We start from the raw sequence: 19754 nt of genomic DNA on the forward strand, positions 1-19754 counted from the left end.
TATCATTTTTTAAAACTGTTTATTTCCTGGCATTAAAGATGATGCCCTGTGCCTTATAATTTACTGGTCTGTGGATCCTTTCCATGGAGATTAGGAATCATGACCTGTGGGCCATGTGCACACAATGCTTTTGTATAGAGAGCAGAGCCATGACTCTGATTCTCCTGTGCATTATGGCTAGGATTTTCTTTCTTTTATATATATATATATTTTATTAATTTATTCATATTACATCTCAATTGTTATCCCATCCTTTGTATCCTTCCATTCTTCCCTCCCTCCCATTTTCCCCTTACTCCCCTCCCATAAGACTATGAATGAGGGGTACCTCTTCCCCCTTTATATGCTCATAGGATATCAAGTCTCCTCTTGGTATCCTGCTATCCTTCCTCTGAGTGTCACCAGGCCTCATAATGAGTGAGTTCACTCAGAAGCAGAAAGAGGCAAGTGGTATATACTCACTTATATCTGGACACTAGCCCAAGGGGCATGTCCTATGAAAGTCTTCACTTACCAGGAAAGTGGAACAGAGGAGAGGACATCTTATTGGGACTCAAGGTGAGAGAAGCATGGGAGAATGGGGAAATAGAAGGATCCAGAGGGTCCTAGAAACCTACAAGAAGAATATTATGATGGGCGGATCTGGGCCCAGGGGTCCTCCTCAAACTATGGCACCAGCCAAAGATTTTATTTCTTTAGCCATTTTCTTACATATAAAAGAGTTTACTGGAAGATGACTTGTACATACCTTTTCCAAAAAACTGTGTGTTAAACTCTGGCTCCTATGAATTTTTTCCTTAGTCATAAAATACAGAACCACAAGCTGCCTTGGTGATAATCTCTTCACAAATGGACCTTTTGTGGATGGGATTTGCTGTCTGCTCTAGGGTTTCCTTCAAACCAAGCTCTTTGCTTGGTTTGGCTGGTGGGGACCCTAACACAAGAAGTAGAGGAAAATGGGCTAATTTTTAAAGCTTATCCCTGCTTAAGAGTAGTGAGTTATTTTTTTACCTGAATGACAGAGGGCCATAGAAAACACAGCCTTGTTTAGCTGCACTCAACACTCATCTTAGGCATCATTGCTTCATTTCCTGGCAGAATCAAAAAGCACTAGGAGTTTGGCTGGAATAAAATGTTGTGGGTAGATGTTCTGATGCAAGCACCAGCATGGGTACAGCCTCCCCTTCCCTGGCAGCTGTGAAGAGAAACAAGACCAGAATAGCTCATTACTGTCAAATAGAAATGGCACCACATACAAGAAACAGATTGGTTTGTACAAACTCTGACAATTATTACATTTTTAAAATCTCTTTTCAGCTTTAAGGTATTATTTCTCTGTGCTTTTATAAATTGCAAAATTGAAAAAGATTATTTTTCATTTATAATAAATGTTTTCTATCTCCAACACAAACATTTTTATGAGTTAAAATAATTATATATTCATTTTCTTTAACATTTTCAAACTAATGATCAGATTTTAAAATGAGAATTTAATCAGTATAAAGTATTCTTGGAATGATTCTGAATCTAAGAAAAGTTTTTATTTTAATTTTATTTTAGTTTTGAGGTTATACTTTAATTACATTTATCTTTTGCCTTTTTCCCCTTTAAAAACTCCCAAATATACCTCCACAGTCTCTACCAAATGTACAGACTCTTCTTTCATTAAATATTGTATGTCTAAATGTATATGTACATACATATATATTCCTCAATATAACCTGTTTAGTTCATAAAATGTTTCTTGTACTTAAGTTTCAAGGCTGACCATTTGGCACTGAGAAACCAGATGGTGTGCTCTTCTCTAGGAAAGTCCACCTCTCCTTCTCCCATCGATCCTGAACTGCCTGTAGTTCTTCGTAATGTTGAGGCCTTGTAAATGACACTAATGGAAATTCCTAAATTTTAATTTTAAATATCACCACATCATATATTTCCACACATATTTATGCTATATATCTTGATTATAATATAACTCTAATAATTTCATTTACCAGTTGCTTTAGAAGCTTCTCTTTTATTATGTTTTATATTTCAGTGGTTAATATTTAATATTTCAAACATAGCTATATGTCTAAATGTGTTTCTCAATACAGCATTCTCTGTTGACCTATAATTTAATGTCATTCTTTCTTCCCCTCTCTTTCTGGGTATATATACCATTCTTTCTCTATTCTATCTATTCATCTGTAAATTGTCTATCATATATCACTCCACCTGTCTACTTATCTATCCACCTATCTATCTACTTATTTATCATATCATATCATATCTATCTATCTGTCATCCATTTATCATATCTACCTACCTACCTACCTACCTACCTATCATCTCCTTATCTGGTTATCTATCGTCTATCTATTTGTGTGCCCATCTACCGTCTCTCTACATATCTATCATTGTAAAATAAAAGGACTAAAACAGTAAAAACTAAATACGGATTATGTAATTTCAGAATCCTAAGACAACTAAAAGAATGCAGCAGCTTTTAGAACTGATGCTTATGCTTTTAGTTTAATAGGAAAATCCAAATCCTAAACATTAAAATTAGCATAAACCTTTATAATGTCGCTCAGCTTCCCTTCTTCTCCTCTGTCTGAATAGTCTTAGTAGTCAGCGTTCTACAGTCTGCCCTTCAGGGTAAGTCTCTTGATATTTCTGATACAAGCACCATTACAATGAGCAGTTCTCAGTATAAGAGTAGTTTCTTGAGAAACATTCTGTGATTTACTGATGAAATTTGTTATTTTTGGTACCATTAATGTTATTTTTAATTACTGAGTAAGATTTGCTTCAATGTACATCTTCTTTAGTGTGACTATGTTCTAACTGTTTCATTTCACAATGATAACTCGCAAACTTTTCACCTACCGAGGCCCAGATATGATACCATTGCTGAACCTCCCTATGCTATGTCTGTTACTGTAGACAAGCATTGTGCCATCCTTTGTGTATTTTGATTTAACAAAAAACTGTGTGTTTAGGACTAGTAATACTTCTAATTGGCAGAGCCTAGACACGAGCCCTAACTGTCCTTTCATCATTTTCCTTAGGCTATAGATGCCAGGTTTCTATCAACATGAACTTAAAAACAATTCATAGACATCATCCCACCTGAATTTTTACTGAGAAGGACACCAGTGTTTCTTGCCATGGTGACAGCTTTTTCATCCGGCTTCCTGTCTGCAGATGGAGCTTCTCCCATTCATTCTCCAGCCTAAGAAGTCTTGCTAAAAATAAAATTTAAAAAACACTGATTATATTACATTCTAGCACTGAGAACTATATTTACTTCCATTATTCAAAGAATAAAGTACAGACCGTCCTTCTGTAACTGCTTGGCTCTTTCTGCTGTTCCCTGAAGGCAACCGTGATATACCTCTCATTCTCAATCTGTGCACTAGTCAGAGTACGTTCCTAGAACCCGAGTCTTACTTCTAGAACTTGGCAGCTACTTGTCCCTTGCATCTGCACAATTTGTTCATTATTTTTTCCACCTGTTTCTTTACTTCTCTTTCCCGCATATGCCACTTCTAAATGAAATCATGTGCCCGACAGTGTAGATTAGGTTAGAGACCCCACTGTATACTCTGAATTTTCTATGCTTTCTGGCAAAAGACTCTATGGAGAAAATTCTTATCAGTTCACATCACAGAACCATCCGAAGCATCTCTCACAAATAATTACACAGCCACCTGAAATCAGTCATGTTGCTGGGTACAAAAACAGCTCCAGAAACCTAACAGGCACCTCTTCCATGAGATCACTGCTACCAAACTCATCCAATGCAGGGTGTCAGCCACAAATTGTCTCAAATAGGTATATTTGTTGCCTTTGCTGAGCTGCAAAATACTGCAGTTGTAAGGCCTGAGTTCCTATTATCCACTCTTTCATCCCTAGGAAAAGTCAAGCACAATGCTCCGCAATATTAGCTGACTTGTAAATTTCCTGAGAGTGTCAATAAGCTACACAATTTCAAATAAGGTTAGGGTAAAGATAAATGGTCATAGGAGTAAATATATAGTAATATGCACATTGAATAAATAAAATGAAGATTAATGGGGAAGAACAATATAGTAGAGCAGAGAAATGTAATGCACCCACGTTACTACTGTTGGCCTGCCATCATCTATTCCCCATGGCCATGATCTGCTTCTTATTTATTGATAATTTATTTGCCCTGGGATTCCCCCAAGTCAGTTCATTATTTTCTATAGAGTACTGCCTTAAAATTCTTGAATCACATAGCCATTCTGAGATACAAAAGAACAAAAGGAAAAAGAACACACATCTATGTTTTATGGAGAGTATGTTCAGAAACTTTTTGAAGCCAGAATAATGTTTAATCTTACTTAACATCCCCTAACTGGCATCTCCTGTGCCAATTTTCGCAGCGCCTTAGAATTCATTGGGGTCTAGAAAATTGAGTTCACTTTCCGTACCTGGGTGTTGTCTTGCAATCTCTTCACTTACCTTGCAGTTTCAATTCCCCATAAACAATGTATTTTCCAGTCTTTCCAGTCTTAAGATCATTCTCTTTGACAGAGAAGACAGAAATAAAATAGGAAATTCCTTTTTCTTCTCCTTCTTCTTCGCTAACTTTATACCATCTACATGTTCATAATCAACAGAATTGCAGTTTAGCTCTATTTCCTTCCCAGGACAGAACTAAAATCATGTTCATAGTCTCAGCATTTTTTGAACTTATGTTCTAATGGCATAGTACTGACCATTTGGTTAGACAAAGAATGCTTTCATATTTCTAATTTTTGTCACTTTCGTTATGTTCAAATAAAGCTGCAAACAATGTAATAGTCACTGTACGTTTGGTTTCTAGATGAGATATTCTTTGGCTAGCCAGTGGCACAATAGGTATCACATGCAGGTTATAGGCAAACAAATAGACATGGGATTTTTCTGAAACTCTTCTGGTTCCTAGGTTATTGATTGACCCAGAAGTGCCACTTTCTCCGTTTCCTTGACAACATGGTATTCGTTTTAACCAGAGACACCACTGCATCCAACCTCTTTTACTACCTTGAAAGTTTAAAGAAATCTTTCAATGAAATACATATGTACACTCATATGAATGTAATTTTTGCACAGATGCTCATATATTAGTCTGATAGTAGCCATAAGAACTGTCACCCCATATATAGGTCATTGTAAAAAAAAAAAGTTATCTGTGTTCCTACAGCACTAGTGGTTAGAAATCTAAGTTGAACCCAGCCTACCTCAAAGAAGATGATGAGCATCAAAGAACCTCATTATGGAGATGGCTTCAAATGTGGCAGAAAATCCACTGAGAAAAATGTCCTCATTTGTACCACAGACAGAATTCTGCCTAAAAATGGGCAAGATTGGATGCAGGCAGAGTTGACAGTCAAACTCTGTCAGGACAGGGTAAACAAGTCCTCAATAGTTCTTGCCTTGCAAGTATGTCTGTCCTATGTATTGGGGTAGAAGGCTGCAGATGATTCTCCAATGTTAAGAGAGTTTTGGGTGACTGTTCAGGCAGTAAACTGTCTCTGTCATTTTTTAATTTTGGAAGCTGCTAACTTGCACTTCTGGCTCACTCAAGTAACTCAGTTTTATTCCTTTTCAAGTCTCTGATGGGGTTGTAGACCAGATAGCTTAGTTAGTCTTACAATTAAGTTTAGTTAGTTAGTGGTTAAGATGTTTTTAGGTCTAGATAGATGTTTTAAGTTAATAGAGATGAGATATGATAGCTATTGCTTTTAATTAAAAACTCTCGACTCAACAAGATAGGAAAAGTGTTTACTTCAAATTTGCTGAAAACAAATAGCCAAATCACTGTGAATGTAATATTTATATAATTCCTGATTGTCTTGTGGTTCTTCCTGCTGTATGTGGTTTAATTTATTTATGTGCAGTAATATAAATGTATATGTTTTTAAAAAGAAACATAATAAAAAAATGAAAAAAAAATCTAAGTTCAAAGCATGAGCATAGTTGGTGTCTTCTGAGACAGTTCTCCTTTGCTTCCAGCTAAAGGTCTCCAGATCTGCGCATCACAATGGCACCCTGAAGACTGTTGGTTCTGTTTTCAGATTACCTCTTCATGTGAGGACAACAATCATGCTGGACTGCAGCCTACTCATATGATTTCATTTTCTGTTAGCTCCTGCTTTAAAGCTCCTCTCTCCAAACATGATTATATTCAGGAAACACTTAGGCTAGGGGCTTCAACATGTAAATTTCAGTCATGATTCAATCTGTGTTGGAAATTTTTACAAAAAATACATTTCTCATCATCTATATTTCCACAAAAATATTTTAGAGACCTTTCATCTCTTCATATGTATAAATTACTGCCACATTGTTATTATATAAATCTCATTTACTGTTTGTTTTCCCTTTCTTTCTTTCTTTCTTTCTTTCTTTCTTTCTTTCTTTCTTTTCAAACAGGGTCTCACTATGAATCCCTGGCTGGCATGAGCCTCTTTATGTAAAGCACATTCCATTTTAAACCAAAGAGATACTCCTGCCTTTGACTCCTGAGTGCCAGAATTAAAGTTGTGTGCCATTATACCTGGCTGTGACCTAGTACTCTTACCCATGCCTCAGTGATGTAAACAGGTTTCCTTCGAATTGCTTGCAATAGAAAATGGTAACTAAGTGAAGAAAATTAAGCATAGATACTTCATACATATATGTGTGTTTATGTAGTGTCTATTATCAATAGTGAAGTATGGGTAGGAATAAGGAAAACCGTGTTTTAAAATAAAACTTTTGTGAGTAATATCAAGTTGTTTCTCATGAAGTTGTACCAACGTGCACTTTCTGCAGTGAGTTCAAAGTCTGTGTTCGCAAATGGCTTGCTCTCTGCCAGTATATGTAAGGGAAAACTATCTATTAATGTAACTATTAATTTTGCATTTATGTTATTATAAATAGTGTTTATCTTATTATGCTATCACTTTAGGGGAAATAGCTAAGTCTTTGTAATTAATGTTTTATGAATTGTCTTTCCATATACTTTGCACTTTTTAAACTCTGCTTCCTTGGAGAAAATGTTTACACATTAAGAAAATTAACACTTTGTGATATGAGTTACACATATTTGTAGATTCTTATATTTTTGGATTTATACCTTTTCTTCAAAAAGAAATATTGTGATTTAGCAAACTTGAATTTATTAATACATTATCACAAGTCTTCTGGAATTGTGTACCATCCTTAGATACCCTTATGATTCCAAAGTTATAGAATAATACTGAATGATTTGTTGTTTCATTTTGGTTTTGCCTGACATTTTATGGTTGTTTTATCAACTATAATTCTTTGGCCCCTCTGAAATTTATTACTTGTGAGATAGGAATTCAAGGTTATTTTTATACAAATGGCTTACCTATTGTCCTTGTTTAATTTATTGATTAATTCACATTTTCTTATCTAAATTGAAATTCTTTATCAAGAGGAAAAACATCCTCATGTATCTAGACTAGAGGCATTATACAATTTACTATCTTATTTCCTCTAGTTGGAAGCATATGCCATTCTCTTTTTAAATTCTTAGCTTTATAATGTATCAGATTTGAACACAAGCTCCCATATTCCTTATAGTATCTTAAATTGTTATGAATATTTTGACAATAAGATCTGTATTGTGCTTTGATGTTCGAACATGTAGTAGAACTGAGCCGGATATGTGGCTCATTGGACTGCAGGTTTAGCATGAGTGAGGCCTTTGCTCCTTCTCAAGTGGAGAAAAAAACAATATGGCAGAAGCTCGAGTGTCTTAGTCTTCCAGGTTGTTAGAATGTTCTCCTCACGCATGATGCCATGCCCTTCTTCAAAAGACTGTTTCACTGCTCTTATCATCTTTCCTGCTTCCCATTATATTTTTAACTAATTGTTATTTCCATCAAGCAGACTTTAAGTGGTATTTAATATATTTTATTTGGTTCTTAAAGCCTGATGCAATTTTATCATATATATATATTCATATATTTCATATTACTTTTTGCTATAGATTATAGCCTAACATTATATTAATGCAGACATTGAAAATGATATTTGCAATGCTTTCTTACCTAATTATGTTTCAGAATGACCTGATGTTTCACCTTTAAAATAATGGCTTTGTCACAAAAACATGTTTTTTTCATAAACATCTAGTGTTTAAACCCTGTGATCTTACTGTTGATTATAAAGAATGCATTTCACTGCTGTATTTTTGTTGCTGGCTTGTTCAGAGTAAGATCATAAATAAATGTGCAACTGGAAAGCATGTAATTTTTAAAATGACTTAGGATAATTGAATCCTTTAACACCTTTGGCTGAAACAACACAACTAGAACATCACAACAAAGCATGGCCTAGTTTCCTCTTGGAAATTATCAGCAAGACAGTTCATCCTGTTTAATGTTTACATAAAAATACAAGTATTTGAAATAGAAAGTGTCTCTAATCTCTTATTTGTTTGAGAATCGTGCCCTCCTAAAAAGAGAATTTGTTCTCAGAGCATATTCATTGATTGGAATAGTCACTGTGTGGACGTGTGCGTGTAGTGTATGTAGTGGGACTTATAATAGTGATTATGATACATTGCAAGAATAAACATGTTGAATAAATGAGCACTTTCCCCTGAGGAGATCATAAAACATATGAGACTAACTAATCTTAATAGAAATTTTGCTGGCAAATAACTCAATCAAAATAACAGCTGTAGCACCTCATATAGACACTTTTTCTTACCCTCTGATTCTTTATTATGTCATTACGTTATCTGTAAAACTTATAGTCATCATGATATAATTCACATTTATTTCTTCTCTGGTTTCTCATATTATTACTTTTTAAAATTCAACTTGATTATAGGTTTAGTAGGAAGATGAGGAACTCTCTATCTATCTACCATCTATCTATCTATCTATCTATCTATCTATCTATCTATCTATCAGTCTGTCTATCTATCTATCATCTGTCTATCATCTATCTAGCATATATCTACTTACCACATACCATCTATCTGTAACTACCTGTCATCTACTATCTGTCTGTCATATATGTATATGTTTTATTGTCATCTTCTCCATCCATCTAATCTTAACATTTAGAATAGTTATGGGTACACAATGATAAGAAGTTTATATTTGTTTTATCATCTAGGTCGTTTGAATTAAATATTAATCATTTAAAGGAAATATCACCTAAGGTGCTTTGTTTTGTTTTGTTTGTTTGTTTGTTTGTTTGAGGCAGGGGTTCTCTGTGTAGCCTTGGCTGTCCTGGACTCACTTTGTAGACCAGGCTGCTATTTTGTGTAATGTTATGGATGTTTAAAACAGAGCAGCCTAGACAATACAGTAACAGTCCCCTAAAGTATCTGAACCTTTGTACACTTCTACCTTCAGAAAATGCATGCTATTTTCTTAGAATTCATGGATATGAGGAAACAAAACTGCAGAGACACTCAGAGATAAATGTTGTTGTGTTTCCTGCTGATCCCATTCTCTAAAAAACGCACAATGATCTTGCTTTCAGTAGTAAAACTTAGACCAAATAAGTAAAAATTGGAAGGTACAAACAATCCAGTTACTCATCCATGAGTTGAGCGATATTAAGCACAAACATCATTGGACTCTGATTCCCCAGAAAGTAAAACAGCTTGGAGGGCCACCCAAGTTCTTTGTTTCTTTTTCTTGGAGACAATGTCCAGCACCCCAACTACATCAGGTGAGAAGGTGAAGGATGCAACAGCTACAGGTGTGAACTGTTAGCAGCATTTAATAAAGAGAAGATGAAGAGATGGAAGTTAAGTCCCAAGACTCTTGATGATCCTCTCAAAGGTTTCCACCCCCTGAGAAGTAAGTAGAGGCTGCAGAAGCTGCCACAGACTCCAAAGAGAGCTTTTTCTGAATCAATGGGATGGGCTTTTATTTTTGTTGTTATTGTTGATGTTTTGTTTGTTTGTTGAGACAGAATCTTGCTATGTGGGAGAGACTAGCCTTAAACTCTGAATCCATCTGCCTCTCAAATGATGGTATTATAGCGGTGTGATGCCATGCCAAGCTCTGGAGTTTAATTTTAGTACTTACCAGAAGATGAATATCTGCTCTTTGAATGAAGACAGCATCACCTGACTTTCTTATAGCATCAGTACCCAATGCCCAAAAATAAGGGGTTAGGGGTTGGAGGGATGAACAAAGAAACTTATTCATGGCCCAGATACTGGAAACAGCAGGGACAAAACTGGGCATCACCTTCATAACAACTCACTGATCAAATGCTTGTTATTTAAATGCTATCAGAAAGCTGTGGTTAAAGTCGTGGACAAATTTCCGCGATGAAAAAATCAACTAATTGAAGTTAAAAATGAAATTAAATGTGAGCCAAGAATGGAAAATATTGGTGAGACTTTCTAAGACTGAAGAAAGGTATGGATTTAAGAAATTTAAGTGTTTAAAATAATATACTCAGGCATTTATAAAATGCCAAAATCCAAACACAGGCCATCAAACATGAAAGCATCCAGGGTAAAAGCCATTCCCCTGAAAGTCTCAAACAGAAAAAAGAAAAAACAAAACAGCAAAACAAAAGGTTGTCAACTACCATTTTACACATAGGATGAAAGCCAGAGGTAACTGACATGTCTGGGAAATGGTGAAAGAAAATAACAGCCAAACTAGAAACCCACATGTATACAAACCACTCTCAAACCCAGAAGAAACAAAAACATATTCATGCAAACTAAGAGGACATATTTGCCATTTGACCAACTTAAGATATATGTTCAGTGCTTCTTTACATGAAATGAAAATGACTTTGGATAGAATCATGGAAATATAAGAAAGAGTACAAATGGGAGAGGTCTGTAGCAAATTTAAATGACGTCTCGTGAACAATGGTACTCACACTAAGTGCATTTCTCAAGCTTCATCCCTGTCTCACTACGCAGGAGCTGCAGTCCCCTTCCTCTGATGCCTCCCCTTCTTCCTCCAATGTCCTGGCTTCTTCTTTCTCTGCCATCAGTGAGGCAGCTGCTGCATCACTGTTCACTCTACTCTGAGGGTTAGAGAGGTCACTGACGCCCAGCAATCCTTACCACGCAGCACATGGAAGCTGGCAGACAAATTCCACTTACCCTGGCTTAATTTTCTAGCTTCCCTATAACAAATTACTCTCAATCTCTTGTCTCAGGACAACTAAAATTTTTCTGGAAGCAGAAGATTGAAATGGAGAAGGCAGCATGGCCATGCTCCTAGAAAAAAAATGCTCCCAAACAGAAAGCTCCCTTATCTTTTTCAGATTCTGGTGCCACGTGTTCCTGATAGTTTGTAGACCTCACTGAAAGCTCTGGTTTCTTCCTCCATGGTGTCCATCTTTTCTTTTTGTCTCCACTTGATCCGACACTAGATTAGGGATTTACTTTAATGACCCTCATCTCAAGAGCCTTAAACTTGCCATAAGCAGAAAGCTTCTTTTTCTAAGTGTGGCCTCATTAAAGAATGCTGGGGTAAGAATAAGAACATGTCTTTTTCTGGGCCACTATCAATCCAGTAATATGCCTAGCTTGTGACCTGATCATAGGACACTGCCTTTGGCTTTTCTGCTTCCTTAACTTTATCACTTTCTTTCTGGGGTCACTTTCAATTAACCTCTGATTTCAAATTGTTTTCTCAGAATATGCTTTGGGGAAAAAAGCCAAACTAAGATATACAGATAAAATAAAGAACATGAAGCAATAATAACATGTGAGAAAGTAAATGGAATAAAAATATTCAGAACTTTCATTTTCTGGCATGCCATAAAAATGCCAATTGGTAGTAGTCTTATAGAAGTCAAGAATTAATGTTTTGATCTTCAGGGTAAACCTTGACCCTAGCTTGCTTTCAGTTGCTATGATATATACCATTAACAAAAGTCACTTGAAAAGAAAAAGGTTTGTTTCATCTGATGCCTCACTGTAGCAGTTTATCACTGAGGCTGTTAAGGCATAAATTCAGCCAGGAACCCAGAAGCATGAACCTAAGCAGAGGCCAAGGATGACTTCTCCTTACTGGGAGCTTCCTCTGGCTATAGCGTCAACTACCAGGTAAAAATGTACCCATTTGCAAAAAAATTACAGGACTGTATAAGGGTAACCAACCCCTCTCCTGACAAGAGCTGATGATTGTTCCAAAGGAGGTTCCTTACACCTGTTATTATATACATGGCTAGGACTCATGTCTAAGGAAGTCGTAGGCTATAGGGGAGAACCTACTTGTGTTCTAAGTAGTCATGTTTTCAAATTGCCTTCTATATATTGATGCTCATATCCATTGATTTGTGATACTACCAACCTTGGTCAGAGAAGCTTCTCCTTTGTGGGTAATGATTAATACAGAGATGCTTTATTGTTCATTATTCTAGTGAGTGACTTTGGAGCACTCAGTCTTAAATGGATGTCTTCATTAAATGCTGCCCCTCAAAACTCAGGGATCTGTGTAGAAGAGGAAGTAGAAATATTGTAAGAGCCAGGGGTTACAGAAAACTTGAAGAACACATTAGCTTTCATCCACAGGAGGGTTGATATACATATGAACTCACAGAAACTGAGACAACATGTGCAAGATTGACACAGCTACAAGCCCAACACACTCTAGCATGGAGAAGGGGAAATAGGCACAAAGTCCCATCCCTAGACACAGCTATTTTCCACTGATACCCCCTGAGATGGGAAAAATTCAGTTTTCTTCAATGGGAATATCAGCTGAGTATATCAACCACACCTCTGAGCCCAGGAGTAGTTAGTTGGTCAAAGCAAAATCACTGCTTTTTTGTGTATGCCTTAATATTTTTTGTAACTTTTATCTTCTTGGTTTTGTGGTGGCTTTAAAAAAATAAAGAGATTGAAAAAACACAATGTTGTGTGGGCAAGGAGGTGGGAAGGACCTAGGAGAATTCAAAGTGGAAGAAAGAATATAATCAAAATATATTGCATAAAAACTTAAAAAAAATAAAATACAGCAGAAAACATTTTACAAATCACAAAATGCTCAAACTAAGCTATATAGTAAGATATATAGGAAAATAAAAATAGGAGTACTTGTTTTTTAAAATATGCACACGTATTAACTGATCATCGTGAGGTAGGCCTATCATCCAGCATTATTGGATTGGAGGCACTAGGAATACAGAAGAAGCTCAAGTCCAGTTGAAAGCCATCTAGGTTGCAAAAGACACTGAATCAAAATATATAGGGAAATATATAAAAATATGTAACTTATTTTTACTGGTCAAATTGTTTTAAGTACAAATTTCAAAAACATATTTTGCAAGATCAACAAAGGACATAGCATGGAAATTGATAGGTTTGACTATATAGCTGCATGGGAGGCTTTCTGTATTGAATAGAGTTTGTAGCTCTTAGATAGTTTTCCTTTATCTGTTTCTGTTGGTATAGTATTTGAACTCCTCAAAGAACCATGGTTTAGATGTACACAATTAATATGATACAGTTATCTCTTGATAATGGGCACTGACTTATGATAACATACAGGCATGGCCTATATAAATATCTATGTCCATTGGTCTATTTTGGTACAGTTTATTGGTACAGTTTATTGGATATATCCATATAAAAGTTAACTGAAGTGGGAGTTTTAGCTAGTAAAGAGAGCTTACTCTATATTGGAAATTCTTGTTACTCTTGATTGCATTTGTATTTCAAGTACCTATTTTAGAAACAGATATGGAAAGTATTTATTCTTGTGTTTAATATGTAAGATGGAAGACAGGTGGCCCTAGATCTTCTGATATTAAAAAAAGCTTCTTCCAGGAAACAAACAACTTAGAGAAGAGAGATTTCCTAAGACTCTACCTCTACCTGAAAAGCTTTTGGACCTCGATGGCTTCTGGCAGGCAGGCATGGAAGTATATGTGAGATATTTCCTTTACTCTAGGAACTCTAGCAACTGGTCAGTTCTTCATGCCCCTATAAATGCCAATGTATCCATATGCATGCTTGTTGCACTTATTGGACTCAGTAGATTAAAACATAAATAAATAAATAAATAAATAAATAAATAAACATTATAATAGTTAAACATTAAGGTAGAAAGGAGATGTGATGGGGAATCTTAAAGAGAGATAAAGGAGATAGTGTGGGGTAGGTAGGGTAGAGATACATTGTAGTGTGTCCGAAATGTTATTTTTCTTTCTTTTAAAAAATTTATTCACTTTATATCCTGGTCTTAGTCCCATCCCTCCTTACCTGCCAGTCCTACTCTCTCTCCCTCTCCCCCTCCTCACTCCCATATTCCTCAGAAAAGTGGAGCCCCTCTTCCCATCACTCTAGCTTATCAAGTTGCATCAGCGCTAAGCTTGGCCTCTTCCGCTGTGGCCTGGCAAGGCAGTCCCACCAGGAGGAAGTGATCAAAAAGCTGTCAACATATCCATGCCAGAGACAGCCAACACTCCCCTTACTAAAGGACCCATATGAAGTCTGAGTAACTTATTAGCTACATCTTTGTAGGGGATATAAGTCCAGTCCATGCATGGTCCTTGGTTGATGCATGTCTGATAATTTTTTCAAAGACCTGGGTTTAATAAACTTGCCTGAAAAACAAAGTGCTCCATTTGTCATGATTTGTGACATGGTTTAATGTCCCTGCTGTCTCCTGAGTAGGGTTTAAACAGTCCAAATTAAAACTTTAAGTATTTGAGAACTAGATTAAATTATGTATCATCACTTTCTTTGCTTCAAAATCTCAAACTCATGTTGTCTTTGAAATTGAATATTAAATTGTCCCTGGTGGTGCTGAGTCTTTCCCATCTTTCTAATCTTTTAACTCAGTAAGTTAAAAAAAATCACTTTCCAAATGCAGTTTCTGAAGATGTGCCAAGGTCTTGCTCTGAATCAAAACTAAGATTCTTTTCTGCTTTCCCTTCCTTTTTAAAAATACGGACACTCCTTGAGACTGGCAGGCCAGATAATTACATCACTGGCCATTACTCTGATTTTGCAGCATGGCAATAGGATGTTTCTGTACCAGCATCTCATTGAATTATTTAACTATCCATGTGAGTGGAGTATTTTCACAGGTGCCATAGATCAGAGAACACAGTAATTTTCCCAAGAGCTCCTTGAGACTTATGAAGACAACACATTTTAAAAATGTGGGAGGCAGGAGAGTGTGTCCCTTTATTTAAAAAAGCTAGCCCTAAGCATCTTGCATCATTGCAGAATCCAGTTTTCGCAAGAAGTACTTTGCCTCTGTGCTCACTAAACTGAAGTCCCCAGAGTGTCCCTGAATGTTTTCTCTTTGACTGAAGGGATCTGAAGTGAGTAAAACATTTTATTTTGCCAGAACAAAGTCATGGGTGGTTCCTAAACTCTGAGAACACAAGGGATCAACAAAAATGTGCTAGCCTAGGAACTGAGCCTTTGTCTGGACAGGATGACGGTAAATGAAAAGGGCAGCCTCCATTTGTTTCTATATTCAAATGCCCGTCAGCATTTTCTTTAGCTCCTAGCATTTGGGAGACTTTCCATGAACTTATTTATTTAAGATACAGTCTCAATTCCTACCTAACTAGACCTTCAGTTCCACTAATGCTCTATAGGTTTAAAATGTAGAGTATGATATAGCATTATGTGAAATAAAACAATTCTTTTAAGAAATGAAGCTTTTTAAATCTCATGCCCCTTCCTCGTTAATATATCTCTTTTCTGGCAATTGGCGTGTTCTTGTAATTATATTATGCTTTTATCTTAAAAGATTGTTGTTATTTCTACATTAATATTCTCTCACTTTTCAAATTTTCCCTTTCTGAAGATTTTGATCATCTAAAACAAATTTAAAAAGTGGCATATTTCCTCCTATTGTAGCTCCCAGCATGCACCAATCATGTACCATTATGCAGTGAACTCAGACCATACCTATGAGCAATTCTGAATAAAGTTGCACAGTGTGAGGAGAGCAAGCAGGAAGTGGTCTATGTTGAGGTGGTGAAAATTATGCCATGCTTTCTTTCTGACACTAAAGTGAAATACTTGAGAGAACCAGCTTATAACAAAGTACTTTGTTTTGGCTCAGATGTTGCTCTATGACCAATTAGCAGTATTGTCCATGGGGAACCAGAGAAGATTGGGCAGAGAAAACTTGCCATCTCATGACTAAGGAGCAAAAAAGATAAAGAAAAAGCCCAAAGATCTCCCATGAGGCCTGCTTCTTGATGTCCTACCACTTCCCCTCTGCAGCATTCTGAGGACCAAGCCTTTAACACATGCCTCTTTGAGGATATTGGAGTACCAAACTATAGCAGAGATTCCAAAGTGAAGAAGCCCTTAAAAACAAATTTTCATCTTCTCTTTCTCTCTTATCCTTAATCCTTTTGCTTTCCCTCAAGAAAAGATGCCCTGGAATTCTCTTTCCTCAGGATAAATCATAGAGAATAGAATCCTTTCATCCAAAGCCACCAAACCTTATTAAAATAAAAGCTGATGTCTTTCCATCTTTCCTTAGAAGAGTAGACAAGGAAGAAATTATATGCCCAACTTTTTTTTCATTATAGATCATAACACCCTAACTCCAAAAATTGTAGGCACTACAAATCCAGAGTAAAGGAATGCTGCCAGAGAGGACAAGAAGAATGCCAGCAGACATGCCTGTTGTGCCCTCCTGGAACCCAGTTACTATGAGATTCCTCTGGTCTTGTGCAGTCCCATCTCATCATGATTGAGGATAAATCATAAAATGGTAATTCACTCCAGAACTCTGGTTCTTCAGTCTGGAGACAATGGGGGAAATACAGAGCAAAGGAAAATAGAAATCTATGCTCACACAGGTCTATAGTCAAAACAAATCTGTTCTGTGTTCCCTATGTTAGCCTCTGTTTAGTTATCATGTGTAGGTTATGGCCTTTCCTGATGGGTTGGAAAGGAACTGAGACACTTGATCGACCTGTCTCCTGTTGGGTTTCTATTGCCCTTCCCAAGAACAGAGTGGGTAGCCAGTGACGGCTGAGTAAACAAGGAGGACGTTATCCACATAGGACTAACATCTTGAACTGGAAAATAGGTCACCAGACTGAGCGACAACCCAAACAGGAAATAAGAAGGTCATAGAACTCTCAGAGATAGCCTCTAACAGGCATCTGGATGTAAACAGGGGTGTTGCTGACGGGGTTCTCTGAGGAACACGTCTACAGAGCAGGTCTGGCAGAGACAGAAGGGGCTAATTTAGGAGTGCATACCCTTCCTACACCAGTGACAGCAGGGCTCTAGGGTCTGGCTCTGCAAGGGCTTGAAGTTAGGAAGTGGGTCATCCCTCATCTTCCATGGACTACAACAGACCCCAGGTGTATCCTTACTGGCTGCCTGCGTGCAGATGTGCTGACAAATAATGACAACCAGAAGTCTGTCCACCAAAACAGGTTCATGTTCAGGTCGGTGGCTCTGCTTCCCCTGTTGCCAAAGTGGGCTTTCAGAAAGGCACCACTAAACACTTTGTGACATTTGATTGAGTCCCAGTTGCTCCTGTGATCACCACCCTTTGCTGTCCACTGCAGGCTCTGTCATTGGAGCCTCTCTTTCTTCAATCAAAATCACCTCTTCTTTGCCTCACACTTGTTCTACTTTTAATATCTGGAATTTTACCTCCGTGTTCCTAAGGAGAGTGCTGAGCGGAAAAGTCTCCCACTAGTGGAATCATTTGTCTATTCTTTCTTCAGCCTTGAGGGACCTCAAGCTTTCTAGACTGTGGTTCTACACAATACATCATGCCAATGCTTGGCTCTCTGGAGTGTAGTGGATGGTGAGGACGAAGTTAACTTGGGACTTTACCCTGAGGAAGGAAGGATGTCATTGAAGATCTTGTTCTGGGGATGTTTACTTTGACAGAACAATTTGAAAAAGATAAAAAGAAATCTTGCTTTTGGAACAAAAAGCTTATGTGAAGAGCTAATAGCTGCGGGTACCAGCCAGGTATTTTCAAACTGGTGGAGGAACATGACATTTTTTTATACCCAAAGATGACTGTACTTCTAGGACCTCAGCTCTGGGAGGAATGGGTGAACCCAGCCCTGGATTAAACACCAGAGGCCTCTGACATTTGCTTGTGAGGGTCATTTCTTGCTCTGCTCCTATGTCAGTAAATAGAGTACCTGACCATAATGGTAATATTGAATTACAGGGTAGAGATGTTCTCAAGACTCAGCCATTCAATAGCTCATTTTTTTTTCTTTTAATTAAGCACAAATAAATTTGGGAAAGCTTGGCAAAGGCTCTTTATGTCTTAACAGAAAAATCAAGAGACTTGGGCATTTGGAAAAATTGTAATTATGTGGCCAGGCTATCCTTTCTCCCTGTGCCCCCATTTTACTTTTTTTGGGGGAGGATCATTCACTTTCACTCCATTATCTGTCTGGCTAGGAGGGATAAATATATCCTTGCCACATGGTGCTCCCCAAACCATGCCAGGTTTCTGGGATCCTTGCTGTACGCCACAGGCTTTCTTCTAAGGAAATACACAAAGGAAAAACTAGAGTTTGCAAACATGTAAAAATTACCCTGGGTACTAATTTTCAGAAATCCCTGCTGAGAGCTTTTTAGAGCCACTTCTGCCACTGTCACCCTCCCCCATCAGTGTCATTGCCCTCACTCTCCCTGACTGCGCTCTCAGGTTCAGGTTCTGTAGGGAGCTGGGACAGTGAGGTCTATTTAGCTTTTGTTTGTTCATTACTCCATTGGTTTCAGTATTTTTCCATGCCCAAGATACATCCATGTTTTAAAAATTGGAGAAAATAAAATAAGGAATCAACATTGTCAGTATCAATAAACCTGCATCCCGGGATTTATGTCTTATCAAGGTTTCCAACATGCTTTGTGCTTCTCCACTCTCCTGTCCCTAATAATGAGCTGTGATGTGTCACATGTCCTGTACCGCTGATGGCAACTTCCAGCCCAGCCCTGTGCTGCCTTCCACGTTAGGATTGAGAACTTGGGTTATTTATTTAAATGGTATAAAGTCCTGTTGTTGAGCTGCCCTCTAAAAGCTATGAGTGTTGAGCCAGCTGGGGAAAGCCAGGCAGGGAGATGGCTGGCTTCTGTGGACAACAAGCTTATTGCCAACTATAAATTAAATGGTCCAAACCACCCTCCCCAGCAACAGGAAAGCAATTAATACATTAATGGCTGGGGATTGCACAGTTGCCTTTTAGAAAATGGAAAATAGTAGTAAATTCAAATTAAACATTTTTTTCTGGGCATTATTTTTGCCTGTGTAGCCCAAATTGTTTTTGCAATAGTAAGAATTACTTAAAGAAGGACTGAGAATCAAAGCTGTTGATGGTTGTAATCCTGCTTTAACTCCAAGGCAACAGGTGCTACAAGGATTAATTGCCTGACATAGACGTGAAGTGATAAAAGGTAGTGATTATCCCATCTTCTGTAAATTTTATTTCTCTCTATATAAAGCTTAACAACATTTGATTTCTCTATTCTTGGAAGTCGATCCATGCAACATGGCTTATTTTATCAGCACTCTGTGGCCATTCTCTCAAACAGCAGATGACACATTTTGTGGTTGTTCCTCAGAGCTTTTAAAGAACATCTCACATAAATTATTACTAGCTAATAATATGTAATTTACCAAATCCTAGCTTTTGAGACACCTTAAAATCAAAGTGAAAGCTACATATATTCAGCAACAAATGTGTGTTTACAGATGTGATAATGGTAATCTTACTACCTAATAATGATTATTGAACTAGAATTGATCTTCTATATTCATGATGCAAGAGGCATG

The sequence above is a fragment of the Acomys russatus genome, chromosome 2, assembly GCF_903995435.1.
Source record: "Acomys russatus chromosome 2, mAcoRus1.1, whole genome shotgun sequence".
Classification (NCBI taxonomy): Eukaryota; Metazoa; Chordata; class Mammalia; order Rodentia; family Muridae; genus Acomys; species Acomys russatus.